Below are 14065 nucleotides of genomic sequence, written 5' to 3' on the forward strand. Positions count from 1 at the left end.
GGTTGGTGTTTAACCGTCAGTTTGTAAGGGTTGGCTTTTCAAGGGTTGATCTTTAGCGATTGGTGTTTAAGGGTTGGTGTTTAAGCGTTGGCGTTTAAGGGTTGGCGTATAAGGGTTGGTGTTTAAGGGTTGGCGTTTAAGGGTTGGCGTTTAAGGGTTGGTGTTTAAGGGTTGGTGTTTAAGGCATGGTGTTTACGGGTTGGCGTTTAAGGCTTGGCGTTTAAGCGTTGGAGTTTAAGGGTTGGTGTTTAAGGGTTGGCGTTTAAGGGTTGGTGTTTAAGGGTTGGTGTTTAAGGGTTGGCGTTTAAGGGTTGGTGTTTAAGGGTTGGTGTTTAAGGGTTGGTTTTTAAGGGTTGGTGTTTAAGGCTTGCCGTTTAAGGGTTGGTGTTTAAGGGTTGGTGTTTAAGGATTGGCGTTTAAGGGTTGGTGTTTAAGGGTTGGCGTTTAAAGGGTTGGCGTTTAAGGGTTGGCTTTTAAGGGTTGGTGTTTAAGGTTTGGCGATTTAGGGTTGGTGTTTAAGGGTTGGCTTTTAAGGCTTGATGTTTAAGCGTTGGTGTTTAAGCGGTGATTTTTAATGGTGGTGTTTAAGGGTTTAAGGGTTGGTGTTTAAGGGTTGGTGTTTAAGGGTTGGCGTTTAAGGGTTGGTGTTTAAGGGTTGGTGTTTAAGGGTTGGCTTTTAAGGGTTGGTGTTTAAGGTTTGGCGATTTAGGGTTGGTGTTTAAAGGTTGGCTTTTAAGGCTTGATGTTTAAGTGTTGGTGTTTAAGCGGTGATGTTTAACGGTGTTGTTTAAGGGTTTAAGGGTTGGTGTTTAAGGGTTGGTGTTTTAAGGGTTGGCGTTTAAGGGTTGGCGTTTAAGGGTTGGTGTTTAAGGTGTTTAAGGCATGGTGTTTAACGGTTGGCGTTTAAGGCTTGGCGTTTAAGCGTTGGCGTTTTTGGCTTGGCGTTTAAGGGTTGCCGTTCAAGGGTTGGCGAAAACTCGTTGGTGTTTAAGGGTTGTCGTTTAAAGGGTTGGTGTTTAAGGGTTGGTGTTTAAGAGTTAGCGTTTAGGATTTGCAGTATCAGGGTTGGTGTTTAAGGGTTGGCGTTTAAGGGTTGGCATTTAAGGGGTTTCGTTTAAAGGGTTGGTGTTTAAGGGTTGGTGTTTAAAGGTTGGTGTTTACAGGTTTGGCGTGTAAGGTTTGGCCTTTAAGGGTTGGTGTTTAAACGTGTGTGTTTAAGAGATGGCGTTTCAGGGTTGGCGTTTAAGGCTTGGCGTTTAAGGGTTGGCGTTTACGGGTTGGCGTTTAAGGGTTGGTGTTTAAGGGTTTGGTGTTTAAGCGTGATTAGGTTTGAACGTTTAAGGGTTGGTGTTTAATGGTTGGAGTTTAAGGGTTAGCGTTTAAGAAGTTGTTTAGATGTTGGCGTTTAATGGTTGGCCTTTAAGGGTTGGTGTTTAAGCGTTGGTATTTTAGGGTTGGTGTTTCAGGGTTGACTTTTAAGGGTTGGTGCTTAAAAGTTGGTGTTTAAGGGTTGGTGTTTAACTGTCGGTTTGAAAGGGTTGGCTTTCAAGGGTTGGTGTTTAAGGGTTGGTGTTTTAAGAGTTAGCGTTTAAGCTTTGCCAGATGAGGGTTGATGTTTAAGGATTGGCGCTTAGGTTAGCATTTGAGGGTTGGCTTTTCAAGGGATGGTGTTTAAGCGTTGATGTTTAACGGTGGTGTTTAAGGATTGGCGTTTAATGGTTGGCGTTTAAGGGTTGGTATTTAAGGCATTGTGTTTAAGTGTTGACGTTTAAGGGTTGGTATTTAAAGGTGTGTGTTTAAGAGATGGCATTTAAGGGTTGCTTTAATGGTTGGCCTTTAAAGGGTTGGTGTTTAAGGGTTGGCCATTTAGGGTTGGTGTTTAAAAGTTGGCGTTTAAGGGTTGGTGTTTAACCGTCAGTTTGTAAGGGTTGGCTTTTCAAGGGTTGATGTTTAACGATTGGTGTTTAAGGGTTGGTGTTTAAGCGTTGGCGTTTAAGTGTTGGCGTTTAAGGGTTGGTGTTTAAGGGTTGGCGTTGAAGGGTTGGCGTTTAAGGGTTGGTGTTTAAGGGTTGGTGTTTAAGGGTTGGCGTTTAAGGGTTGGTGTTTAACCGTGAGTTGTAAGGGTTGGCTTTTCAAGGGTTGATGTTTAACGATTGGTGTTTAAGGGTTGGTGTTTAAGTGTTGGCGTTTAAGGGTTGGCGTTTAAGGGTTGGTGTTTAAGGGTTGGCGTTGAAGGGTTGGCGTTTAAGGGTTGGTGTTTAAGGGTTGTTGTATAAGGGTTGGCGTTTAAGGGTTGGTGTTTAAGTGTTGGTGTTTAAGGCATGGTGTTCACGGGTTGGCGTTTAAGGCTTGGCGTTTAAGCGTTGGAGTTTAAGGGTTGGTGTTTAAGGGTTGGCGTTTAAGGGTTGGTGTTTAAGGGTTGGTGTTTAAGGGTTGGCGTTTAAGGGTTGGTGTTTAAGGGTTGGTGTTTAAGGGTTGGTTTTTAAGGGTTGGTGTTTAATGGTTGCCGTTTAAGGGTTGGTGTTTAAGGGTTGGTGTTTAAGGGTTGGCGTTTAAGGGTTGGTGTTTAAGGGTTGGCGTTTAAAGGGTTGGCGTTTAAGGGTTGGCTTTTAAGGGTTGGTGTTTAAGGTTTGGCGATTTAGGGTTGGTGTTTAAGGGTTGGCTTTTAAGGCTTGATGCTTAAGCGTTGGTGTTTAAGCGGTGATGTTTAACGGTGGTGTTTAAGGGTTTAAGGGTTGGTGTTTAAGGGTTGGTATTTAAGGGTTGGCGTTTAAGGGTTGGCGTTTAAGGGTTGGTGTTTAAGGGTGTTTAAGGCATGGTGTTTAACGGTTGGCGTTTAAGGCTTGGCGTTTAAGCGTTGGCGTTTTTGGCTTGGCGTTTAAGGGTTGGCGTTCAAGGGTTGGCGAAAACTCGTTGGTGTTTAAGGGTTGTCGTTTAAAGGGTTGGTGTTTAAGGGTTGGTGTTTAAGGGTTGGCGTTTAAAGGGTTGGCGTTTAAGGGTTGGCTTTTAAGGGTTGGTGTTTAAGGTTTGGCGATTTAGGGTTGGTGTTTAAGGGTTGGCTTTTAAGGCTTGATGTTTAAGCGTTGGTGTTTAAGCGGTGATGTTTCACGGTGGTGTTTAAGGGTTTAAGGGTTGGTGTTTAAGGGTTGGTGTTTAATGGTTGGCGTTTAAGGGTTGGCGTTTAAGGGTTGGTGTTTAAGGTGTTTAAGGCATGGTGTTTAACGGTTGGCGTTTAAGGCTTGGCGTTTAAGCGTTGGCGTTTTTGGCTTGGCGTTTAAGGGTTGCCGTTCAAGGGTTGGCGAAAACTCGTTGGTGTTTAAGGGTTGTCGTTTAAAGGGTTGGTGTTTAAGGGTTGGTGTTTAAGAGTTAGCGTTTAGGATTTGCAGTATCAGGGTTGGTGTTTAAGGGTTGGCGTTTAAGGGTTGGCATTTAAGGGGTTTCGTTTAAAGGGTTGGTGTTTAAGGGTTGGTGTTTAAAGGTTGGTGTTTACAGGTTTGGCGTGTAAGGTTTGGCCTTTAAGGGTTGGTGTTTAAACGTGTGTGTTTAAGAGATGGCGTTTCAGGGTTGGCGTTTAAGGCTTGGCGTTTAAGGGTTGGCGTTTACGGGTTGGCGTTTAAGGGTTGGTGTTTAAGGGTTTGGTGTTTAAGCGTGATTAGGTTTGAACGTTTAAGGGTTGGTGTTTAATGGTTGGAGTTTAAGGGTTAGCGTTTAAGAAGTTGTTTAGATGTTGGCGTTTAATGGTTGGCCTTTAAGGGTTGGTGTTTAAGCGTTGGTATTTTAGGGTTGGTGTTTCAGGGTTGACGTTTAAGGGTTGGTGCTTAAAAGTTGGTGTTTAAGGGTTGGTGTTTAACTGTCGGTTTGAAAGGGTTGGCTTTCAAGGGTTGGTGTTTAAGGGTTGGTGTTTTAAGAGTTAGCGTTTAAGCTTTGCCAGATGAGGGTTGATGTTTAAGGATTGGCGCTTAGGTTAGCATTTGAGGGTTGGCTTTTCAAGGGATGGTGTTTAAGCGTTGATGTTTAACGGTGGTGTTTAAGGATTGGCGTTTAATGGTTGGCGTTTAAGGGTTGGTGTTTAAGGCATTGTGTTTAAGTGTTGACGTTTAAGGGTTGGTATTTAAAGGTGTGTGTTTAAGAGATGGCATTTAAGGGTTGCTTTAATGGTTGGCCTTTAAAGGGTTGGTGTTTAAGGGTTGGCCATTTAGGGTTGGTGTTTAAAAGTTGGCGTTTAAGGGTTGGTGTTTAACCGTGAGTTTGTAAGGGTTGGCTTTTCAAGGGTTGATGTTTAACGATTGGTGTTTAAGGGTTGGTGTTTAAGCGTTGGCGTTTAAGGGTTGGCGTTTAAGGGTTGGTGTTTAAGGGTTGGCGTTGAAGGGTTGGCGTTTAAGGGTTGGTGTTTAAGGGTTGGTGTTTAAGGGTTGGCGTTTAAGGGTTGGTGTTTAACCGTCAGTTGTAAGGGTTGGCTTTTCAGGGGTTGATGTTTAACGATTGGTGTTTAAGGGTTGGTGTTTAAGCGTTGGCGTTTAAGGGTTGGCGTTTAAGGGTTGGTGTTTAAGGGTTGGCGTTGAAGGGTTGGCGTTTAAGGGTTGGTGTTTAAGGGTTGTTGTATAAGGGTTGGCGTTTAAGGGTTGGTGTTTAAGTGTTGGTGTTTAAGGCATGGTGTTCACGGGTTGGCGTTTAAGGCTTGGCGTTTAAGCGTTGGAGTTTAAGGGTTGGTGTTTAAGGGTTGGCGTTTAAGGGTTGGTGTTTAAGGGTTGGTGTTTAAGGGTTGGCGTTTAAGGGTTGGTGTTTAAGGGTTGGTGTTTAAGGGTTGGTTTTTAAGGGTTGGTGTTTAAGGGTTGCCGTTTAAGGGTTGGTGTTTAAGGGTTGGTGTTTAAGGGTTGGCGTTTAAGGGTTGGTGTTTAAGGGTTGGCGTTTAAAGGGTTGGCGTTTAAGGGTTGGCTTTTAAGGGTTGGTGTTTAAGGTTTGGCGATTTAGGGTTGGTGTTTAAGGGTTGGCTTTTAAGGCTTGATGTTTAAGCGTTGGTGTTTAAGCGGTGATGTTTAACGGTGGTGTTTAAGGGTTTAAGGGTTGGTGTTTAAGGGTTGGTATTTAAGGGTTGGCTTTTAAGGGTTGGCGTTTAAGGGTTGGTGTTTAAGGGTGTTTAAGGCATGGTGTTTAACGGTTGGCGTTTAAGGCTTGGCGTTTAAGCGTTGGCGTTTTTGGCTTGGCGTTTAAGGGTTGGCGTTCAAGGGTTGGCGAAAACTCGTTGGTGTTTAAGGGTTGTCGTTTAAAGGGTTGGTGTTTAAGGGTTGGTGTTTAAGAGTTAGCGTTTAGGATTTGCAGTATCAGGGTTGGTGTTTAAGGGTTGGCGTTTAAGGGTTGGCGTTTAAGGGTTGGCGTTTAAGGGTTTTCGTTTAAAGAGTTGGTGTTTAAGGGTTGGTGTTTAAAGGTTGGTGTTTACAGGTTTGGCTTGTAAGGTTTGGCCTTTAAGGGTTGGTGTTTAAACGTGTGTGTTTAAGAGATGGCGTTTCAGGGTTGGCGTTTAAGGCTTGGCGTTTAAGGGTTTGCGTTTACGGGTTGGCGTTTAAGGGTTGGTGTTTAAGGGTTTGGTGTTCAAGCGTGATTAGGTTTGAACGTTTAAGGGTTGGTGTTTAATGGTTGGAGTTTAAGGGTTAGCGTTTAAGAAGTTGTTTAGATGTTGGCGTTTAATGGTTGGCCTTTAAGGGTTGGTGTTTAATCGTTGGCATTTTAGGGTTGGTGTTTCAGGGTTGACGTTTAAGGGTTGGTGTTTAAAAGTTGGCGTTTAAGGGTTGGTGTTTAACTGTCGGTTTGAAAGGGTTGGCTTTCAAGGGTTGGTGTTTAAGGGTTGGTGTTTTAAGAGTTAGCGTTTAAGCTTTTCCAGATGAGGGTTGATGTTTAAGGATTGGCGCTTAGGTTAGCATTTGAGGGTTGGCTTTTCAAGGGATGGTGTTTAAGCGTTGATGTTTAACGGTGGTGTTTAAGGGTTGGCGTTTAACGGTTGGCGTTTAAGGGTTGGTGTTTAAGGCATTGTGTTTAAGTGTTGACGTTTAAGGGTTGGTATTTAAAGGTGTGTGTTTAAGAGATGGCATTTAAGGGTTGCTTTAATGGTTGGCCTTTAAAGGGTTGGTGTTTAAGGGTTGGCGATTTAGGGTTGGTGTTTAAGGGTTGTTGTATAAGGGTTGGCGTTTAAGGGTTGGTGTTTAAGTGTTGGTGTTTAAGGCATGGTGTTCACGGGTTGGCGTTTAAGGCTTGGCGTTTAAGCGTTGGAGTTTAAGGGTTGGTGTTTAAGGGTTGGCGTTTAAGGGTTGGTGTTTAAGGGTTGGTGTTTAAGGGTTGGCGTTTAAGGGTTGGTGTTTAAGGGTTGGTGTTTAAGGGTTGGTTTTTAAGGGTTGGTGTTTAAGGGTTGCCGTTTAAGGGTTGGTGTTTAAGGGTTGGTGTTTAAGGGTTGGCGTTTAAGGGTTGGTGTTTAAGGGTTGGCGTTTAAAGGGTTGGCGTTTAAGGGTTGGCTTTTAAGGGTTGGTGTTTAAGGTTTGGCGATTTAGGGTTGGTGTTTAAGGGTTGGCTTTTAAGGCTTGATGTTTAAGCGTTGGTGTTTAAGCGGTGATGTTTAACGGTGGTGTTTAAGGGTTTAAGGGTTGGTGTTTAAGGGTTGGTATTTAAGGGTTGGCTTTTAAGGGTTGGCGTTTAAGGGTTGGTGTTTAAGGGTGTTTAAGGCATGGTGTTTAACGGTTGGCGTTTAAGGCTTGGCGTTTAAGCGTTGGCGTTTTTGGCTTGGCGTTTAAGGGTTGGCGTTCAAGGGTTGGCGAAAACTCGTTGGTGTTTAAGGGTTGTCGTTTAAAGGGTTGGTGTTTAAGGGTTGGTGTTTAAGAGTTAGCGTTTAGGATTTGCAGTATCAGGGTTGGTGTTTAAGGGTTGGCGTTTAAGGGTTGGCGTTTAAGGGTTGGCGTTTAAGGGTTTTCGTTTAAAGAGTTGGTGTTTAAGGGTTGGTGTTTAAAGGTTGGTGTTTACAGGTTTGGCTTGTAAGGTTTGGCCTTTAAGGGTTGGTGTTTAAACGTGTGTGTTTAAGAGATGGCGTTTCAGGGTTGGCGTTTAAGGCTTGGCGTTTAAGGGTTGGCGTTTACGGGTTGGCGTTTAAGGGTTGGTGTTTAAGGGTTTGGTGTTCAAGCGTGATTAGGTTTGAACGTTTAAGGGTTGGTGTTTAATGGTTGGAGTTTAAGGGTTAGCGTTTAAGAAGTTGTTTAGATGTTGGCGTTTAATGGTTGGCCTTTAAGGGTTGGTGTTTAAGCGTTGGTATTTTAGGGTTGGTGTTTAAGGGTTGACCTTTAAGGGTTGGTGTTTAAGGGTTGGTGTTTAAGGCATTGTGTTTAAGTGTTGACGTTTAAGGGTTGGTATTTAAAGGTGTGTGTTTAAGAGATGGAATTTAAGGGTTGCTTTAATGGTTGGCCTTTAAAGGGTTGGTGTTTAAGGGTTGGCGATTTAGGGTTGGTGTTTAAGGGTTGTCTTTTAAGGTTCGGTGTTTAAAAGTTGGCGTTTAAGGGTTGGTGTTTAACCGTCAGTTTGTAAGGGTTGGCTTTTCAAGGGTTGATGTTTAACGATTGGTGTTTAAGGGTTGGTGTTTAAGCGTTGGCGTTTAAGGGTTGGCGTTTAAGGGTTGGTGTTTAAGGGTTGGCGTTTAAGGGTTGGCGTTTAAGGGTTGGTGTTTAAGGGTTGGTGTTTAAGGCATGGTGTTTACGGGTTGGCGTTTAAGGCTTGGCGTTTAATCGTTGGAGTTTAAGGGTTGGTGTTTAAGGGTTGGCGTTTAAGGGTTGGTGTTTAAGGGTTGGTGTTTAAGGGTTGGCGTTTAAGGGTTGGTGTTTAAGGGTTGGTGTTTAAGGGTTGGTTTTTAAGGGTTGGTGTTTAAGGCTTGCCGTTTAAGGGTTGGTGTTTAAGGGTTGGTGTTTAAGGGTTGGCGTTTAAGGGTTGGTGTTTAAGGGTTGGCGTTTAAAGGGTTGGCGTTTAAGGGTTGGCTTTTAAGGGTTGATGTTTAAGGTTTGGCGATTTAGGGTTGGTGTTTAAGGGTTGGCTTTTAAGGCTTGATGTTTAAGCGTTGGTGTTTAAGCGGTGATGTTTAATGGTGGTGTTTAAGGGTTGGTGTTTAAGGGTTGGTGTTTAAGGGTTGGCGTTTAAGGGTTGGTGTTTAAGGGTTGGTGTTTAAGGGTTGGCTTTTATGGGTTGGTGTTTAAGGTTTGGCGATTTAGGGTTGGTGTTTAAAGGTTGGCTTTTAAGGCTTGATGTTTAAGCGTTGGTGTTTAAGCGGTGATGTTTAACGGTGGTGTTTAAGGGTTTAAGGGTTGGTGTTTAAGGGTTGGTGTTTAAGGGTTGGCGTTTAAGGGTTGGCGTTTAAGGGTTGGTGTTTAAGGGTGTTTAAGGCATGGTGTTTAACGGTTGGCGTTTAAGGCTTGGCATTTAAGCGTTGGCGTTTTTGGCTTGGCGTTTAAGGGTTGGCGTTCAAGGGTTGGCGAAAACTCGTTGGTGTTTAAGGGTTGTCGTTTAAAAGGTTGGTGTTTAAGGGTTGGTGTTTAAGAGTTAGCGTTTTAGGATTTGCAGTATCAGGGTTGGTGTTTAAGGGTTGGCGTTTAAGGGTTGGCGTTTAAGGGTTGGCGTTTAAGGGGTTTCGTTTAAAGGGTTGGTGTTTAAGGGTTGGTGTTTAAAGGTTGGTGTTTACAGGTTTGGCGTGTAAGGTTTGGCCTTTAAGGGTTGGTGTTTAAACGTGTGTGTTTTTAAGAGATGGCGTTTCAGGGTTGGCGTTTAAGGCTTGGCGTTTAAGGGTTTGCGTTTACGGGTTGGCGTTTAAGGGTTGGTGTTTAAGGGTTTGGTGTTTAAGCGTGATTAGGTTTGAACGTTTAAGGGTTGGTGTTTAATGGTTGGAGTTTAAGGGTTAGCGTTTAAGAAGTTGTTTAGATGTTGGCGTTTAATGGTTGGCCTTTAAGGGTTGGTGTTTAATCATTGGCATTTTAGGGTTGGTGTTTCAGGGTTGACGTTTAAGGGTTGGTGTTTAAAAGTTGGCTTTTAAGGGTTGGTGTTTAACTGTCGGTTTGAAAGGGTTGGCTTTCAAGGGTTGGTGTTTAAGGGTTGGTGTTTTAAGAGTTAGCGTTTAAGCTTTGCCAAATGAGGGTTGATGTTTAAGGATTGGCGCTTAGGTTAGCACTTGAGGGTTGGCTTTTCAAGGGATGGTGTTTAAGCGTTGATGTTTAACGGTGGTGTTTAAGGGTTGGCGTTTAAGGGTTGGCGTTTAAGGGTTGGTGTTTAAGGCATTGTGTTTAAGTGTTGACGTTTAAGGGTTGGTATTTAAAGGTGTGTGTTTAAGAGATGGAATTTAAGGGTTGCTTTAATGGTTGGCCTTTAAAGGGTTGGTGTTTAAGGGTTGGCGATTTAGGGTTGGTGTTTAAGGGTAGTCTTTTAAGGTTTGGTGTTTAAAAGTTGGCGTTTAAGGGTTGGTTTTAACCGTCAGTTTGTAAGGGTTGGCTTTTCAAGGGTTGATGTTTAACGATTGGTGTTTAAGGGTTGGTGTTTAAGCGTTGGCGTTTAAGGGTTGGCGTTTAAGGGTTGGTGTTTAAGGGTTGGCGTTGAAGAGTTGGTGTTTAAGGGTTGGTGTTTAAAGCATGGTGTTTCCCGGTTGGCATTTAAGGCTTGGCGTTTAAGCGTTGGAGTTTAAGGGTTGGTGTTTAAGGGTTGGCGTTTAAGGGTTGGTGATTAAGGGTTGGTGTTTAAGGGTTGGCGTTTAAGGGTTGGCGTTTAAGGGTTGGTGTTTAAGGGTTGGTGTTTAAGGCATGGTGTTTACGGGTTGGCGTTTAAGGCTTGGCGTTTAAGCGTTGGAGTTTAAGGGTTGGTGTTTAAGGGTTGGCGTTTAAGGGTTGGTGTTTAAGGGTTGGTGTTTAAGGGTTGGCGTTTAAGGGTTGGTGTTTAAGGGTTGGTGTTTAAGGGTTGGTTTTTAAGGGTTGGTGTTTAAGGCTTGCCGTTTAAGGGTTGGTGTTTAAGGGTTGGTGTTTAAGGGTTGGCGTTTAAGGGTTGGTGTTTAAGGGTTGGCTTTTAAGGGTTGGTGTTTAAGGTTTGGCGATTTAGGGTTGGTGTTTAAGGGTTGGCTTTTAAGGCTTGATGTTTAAGCGTTGGTGTTTAAGCGGTGATTTTTAATGGTGGTGTTTAAGGGTTTAAGGATTGGTGTTTAAGGGTTGGTGTTTAAGGGTTGGCGTTTAAGGGTTGGTGTTTAAGGGTTGGTGTTTAAGGGTTGGCTTTTAAGGGTTGGTGTTTAAGGTTTGGCGATTTAGGGTTGGTGTTTAAAGGTTGGCTTTTAAGGCTTGATGTTTAAGTGTTGGTGTTTAAGCGGTGATGTTTAACGGTGTTGTTTAAGGGTTTAAGGGTTGGTGTTTAAGGGTTGGTGTTTTAAGGGTTGGCGTTTAAGGGTTGGCGTTTAAGGGTTGGTGTTTAAGTGTGTTTAAGGCATGGTGTTTAACGGTTGGCGTTTAAGGCTTGGCGTTTAAGCGTTGGCGTTTTTGGCTTGGCGTTTAAGGGTTGGCGTTCAAGGGTTGGCGAAAACTCGTTGGTGTTTAAGGGTTGTCGTTTAAAAGGTTGGTGTTTAAGGGTTGGTGTTTAAGAGTTAGCGTTTTAGGATTTGCAGTATCAGGGTTGGTGTTTAAGGGTTGGCGTTGAAGGGTTGGCGTTTAAGGGTTGGCGTTTAAGGGGTTTCGTTTAAAGGGTTGGTGTTTAAGGGTTGGTGTTTAAAGGTTGGTGTTTACAGGTTTGGCGTGTAAGGTTTGGCCTTTAAGGGTTGGTGTTTAAACGTGTGTGTTTTTAAGAGATGGCGTTTCAGGGTTGGCGTTTAAGGCTTGGCGTTTAAGGGTTTGCGTTTACGGGTTGGCGTTTAAGGGTTGGTGTTTAAGGGTTTGGTGTTTAAGCGTGATTAGGTTTGAACGTTTAAGGGTTGGTGTTTAATGGTTGGAGTTTAAGGGTTAGCGTTTAAGAAGTTGTTTAGATGTTGGCGTTTAATGGTTGGCCTTTAAGGGTTGGTGTTTAATCGTTGGCATTTTAGGGTTGGTGTTTCAGGGTTGACGTTTAAGGGTTGGTGTTTAAAAGTTGGCGTTTAAGGGTTGGTGTTTAACTGTCGGTTTGAAAGGGTTGGCTTTCAAGGGTTGGTGTTTAAGGGTTGGTGTTTTAAGAGTTAGCGTTTAAGCTTTTCCAGATGAGGGTTGATGTTTAAGGATTGGCGCTTAGGTTAGCATTTGAGGGTTGGCTTTTCAAGGGATGGTGTTTAAGCGTTGATGTTTAACGGTGGTGTTTAAGGGTTGGCGTTTAACGGTTGGCGTTTAAGGGTTGGTGTTTAAGGCATTGTGTTTAAGTGTTGACGTTTAAGGGTTGGTATTTAAAGGTGTGTGTTTAAGAGATGGCATTTAAGGGTTGCTTTAATGGTTGGCCTTTAAAGGGTTGGTGTTTAAGGGTTGGCGATTTAGGGTTGGTGTTTAAGGGTTGGCTTTTAAGGTTTGGTGTTTAAAAGTTGGCGTTTAAGGGTTGGTGTTTAACCGTCAGTTTGCAAGGGTTGGCTTTTCAAGGGTTGATGTTTAACGATTGGTGTTTAAGGGTTGGTGTTTAAGCGTTGGCGTTTAAGGGTTGGCGTTGAAGGGTTGGCGTTTAAAGGTTGGTGTTTAAGGGTTGGTGTTTAAGGGTTGGCGTTTAAGGGTTGGTGTTTAAGGGTTGGTGTTTAAGGGTTGGCGTTTAAGGGTTGGTGTTTAAGGGTTGGTGTTTAAGGGTTGCTTTTTAAGGGTTGGTGTTTAAGGGTTGCCGTTTAAGGGTTGGTGTTTAAGGGTTGGTGTTTAAGGGTTGGCGTTTAAGGGTTGGCGTTTAAGGGTTGGTGTTTAAGGGTTGGTGTTTAAGGGTTGCTTTTTAAGGGTTCGTGTTTAAGGGTTGCCGTTTAAGGGTTGGTGTTTAAGGGTTGGTGTTTAAGGGTTGGCGTTTAAGGGTTGGTGTTTAAGGGTTGGCGTTTAAAGGGTTGGCGTTTAAGGGTTGGCTTTTAATGGTTGGTGTTTAAGGTTTGGCGATTTAGGGTTGGTGTTTAAGGGTTGGCTTTTAAGGCTTGATGTTTAAGCGTTGGTGTTTAAGCGGTGATGTTTAACGGTGGTGTTTAAGGGTTTAAGGGTTGGTGTTTAAGGGTTGGTGTTTAAGGGTTGGCGTTTAAGGGTTGGCGTTTAAGGGTTGGTGTTTAAGGGTGTTTAAGGCATGGTGTTTAACGGTTGGCGTTTAAGGCTTGGCGTTTAAGCGTTGGCGTTTTTGGCTTGGCGTTTAAGGGTTGGCGTTCAAGGGTTGGCGAAAACTCGTTGGTGTTTAAGGGTTGTCGTTTAAAGGGTTGGCGTTTAAGGGTTGGTGTTTAAGAGTTAGCGTTTAGGATTTGCAGTATCAGGGTTGGTGTTTAAGGGTTGGCGTTTAAGGGTTTTCGTTTAAAGGGTTGGTGTTTAAGGGTTGGTGTTTAAAGGTTGATGTTTACAGGTTTGGCGTGTAAGGTTTGGCCTTTAAGGGTTGGTGTTTAAAGGTGTGTGTTTAAGAGATGGCGTTTCAGGGTTGGCGTTTAAGGCTTGGCGTTTAAGGGTTGGCGTTCACGGGTTGGCGTTTAAGGGTTGGTGTTTAAGGGTTTGGTGTTTAAGCGTGATTAGGTTTGAGCGTTTAAGAGTTGGTGTTTAATGGTTGGAGTTTAAGGGTTAGCGTTTAAGAAGTTGTTTAGAAGTTGGCGTTTAATGGTTGGCCTTTAAGAGTTCGTGATTAAGGGTTGGCAATTTAGGGTTGTGTTTAAGGGTTGGCGTTTAAGGGTTGGTGTTTAAAAGTTCGCGTTTAAGGGTTGGTGTTTAACTGTCAGTTTGTAAGGGTTGGCTTTCAAGGGTTGGTGTTTAAGGGTTGGTCTTTTAAGAGTTAGCGTTGAAGTTTTGGCGGATGAGGGTTGATGTTTAAGGATTGGCGCTTAGGTTAGCATTTGACCATTGGCTTTTCAAGGGATGGTGTTTAAGCGTTGATATTTAACGGTGGTGTTTAAGGGTTGGTGTTTAAGGGTTGGTGTTTAAGGGTTGGCGTTTAAGGGTTTGCGTTTATGGGTTGGTGTTTAAGGGTGTTTAAGGCATTTTGTTTAAGTGTTGACGTTTAAGGGTTGGTATTTAAAGGTGTGTGTTTAAGAGATGGCTTTTAAGGGTTGGTTTAATGGTTGGCCTTTAAAGGGTTGGTGTTTAAGGGTTGGCTTTTAAGGGTTGGTGTTTAAAAGTTGGCGTTTAAGGGTTGGTGTTTAACCGTCGGTTTGTAAGGGTTGGCTTTTCAAGGGTTGATGTTTAACGATTGGTGTTTAAGGGTTGGTGTTTAAGCGTTGGCGTTTAAGGGTTGGTGTTTAAGGGTTGGTGTTTAAGGGTTGGCGTTTAAGGGTTGCCGTTTAAGGGTTGGTGTTTAAGGGTTGGCGTTTAAGGGTTGGCGTTTAAGGGTTGGTGTTTAAGGGTTGGTGTTTAAGGCATGGTGTTTAAGGGTTGGCGTTTATGGCTTGGCGTTTAAGCGTTGGAGTTTAAGGGTTGGTGTTTAAGGGTTGGCGTATAAGGGTTGGTGTTTAAGGGTTGGTGTTTAAGGGTTTGGCGTTTAAGGGTTGGTGTTTAAGGGTTGGTGTTTAAGGGTTGGTTTTTAAGGGTTGTTGTTTAAGGGTTGCCTTTTAAGTGTTGGTGTTTCAGGGTTGGTGTTTAAGGGTTGGCGTTTATGGGTTGGTGTTTAAGGGTTGGCGTTTAAAGGGTTGGCATTTAAGGGTTGGCTTTTAAGGGTTGGTGTTTAAGGGTTGGTGTTTAAGCGGTGATGTTTAACGGTTGGTGTTTAAGGGTTGGTGTTTAAGGGTTGGTGTTTAAGGGTTGGCGTTTAAGGGTTGGCGTTTAAGGGTTGGTGTTTTAAGGGTGTTTAAGGCATGGTGTTTAACGGTTGGCGTTTAAGGCTTGCCGTTTAAGCGTTGGCGTTTTTGGCTTGGCGTTTAAGAGTTGGCGTTTAAGGGTTGGCGAAAACTCTTTGGTGTTTAAGGGTTGTCGTTTAT

This window comes from Petromyzon marinus, chromosome 25 (genome assembly GCF_048934315.1).
Source record: "Petromyzon marinus isolate PM22_M1 ecotype Great Lakes invasive population chromosome 25, UKy_Petmar_22M1.pri1.0, whole genome shotgun sequence".
Lineage (NCBI taxonomy): Eukaryota > Metazoa > Chordata > Hyperoartia > Petromyzontiformes > Petromyzontidae > Petromyzon > Petromyzon marinus.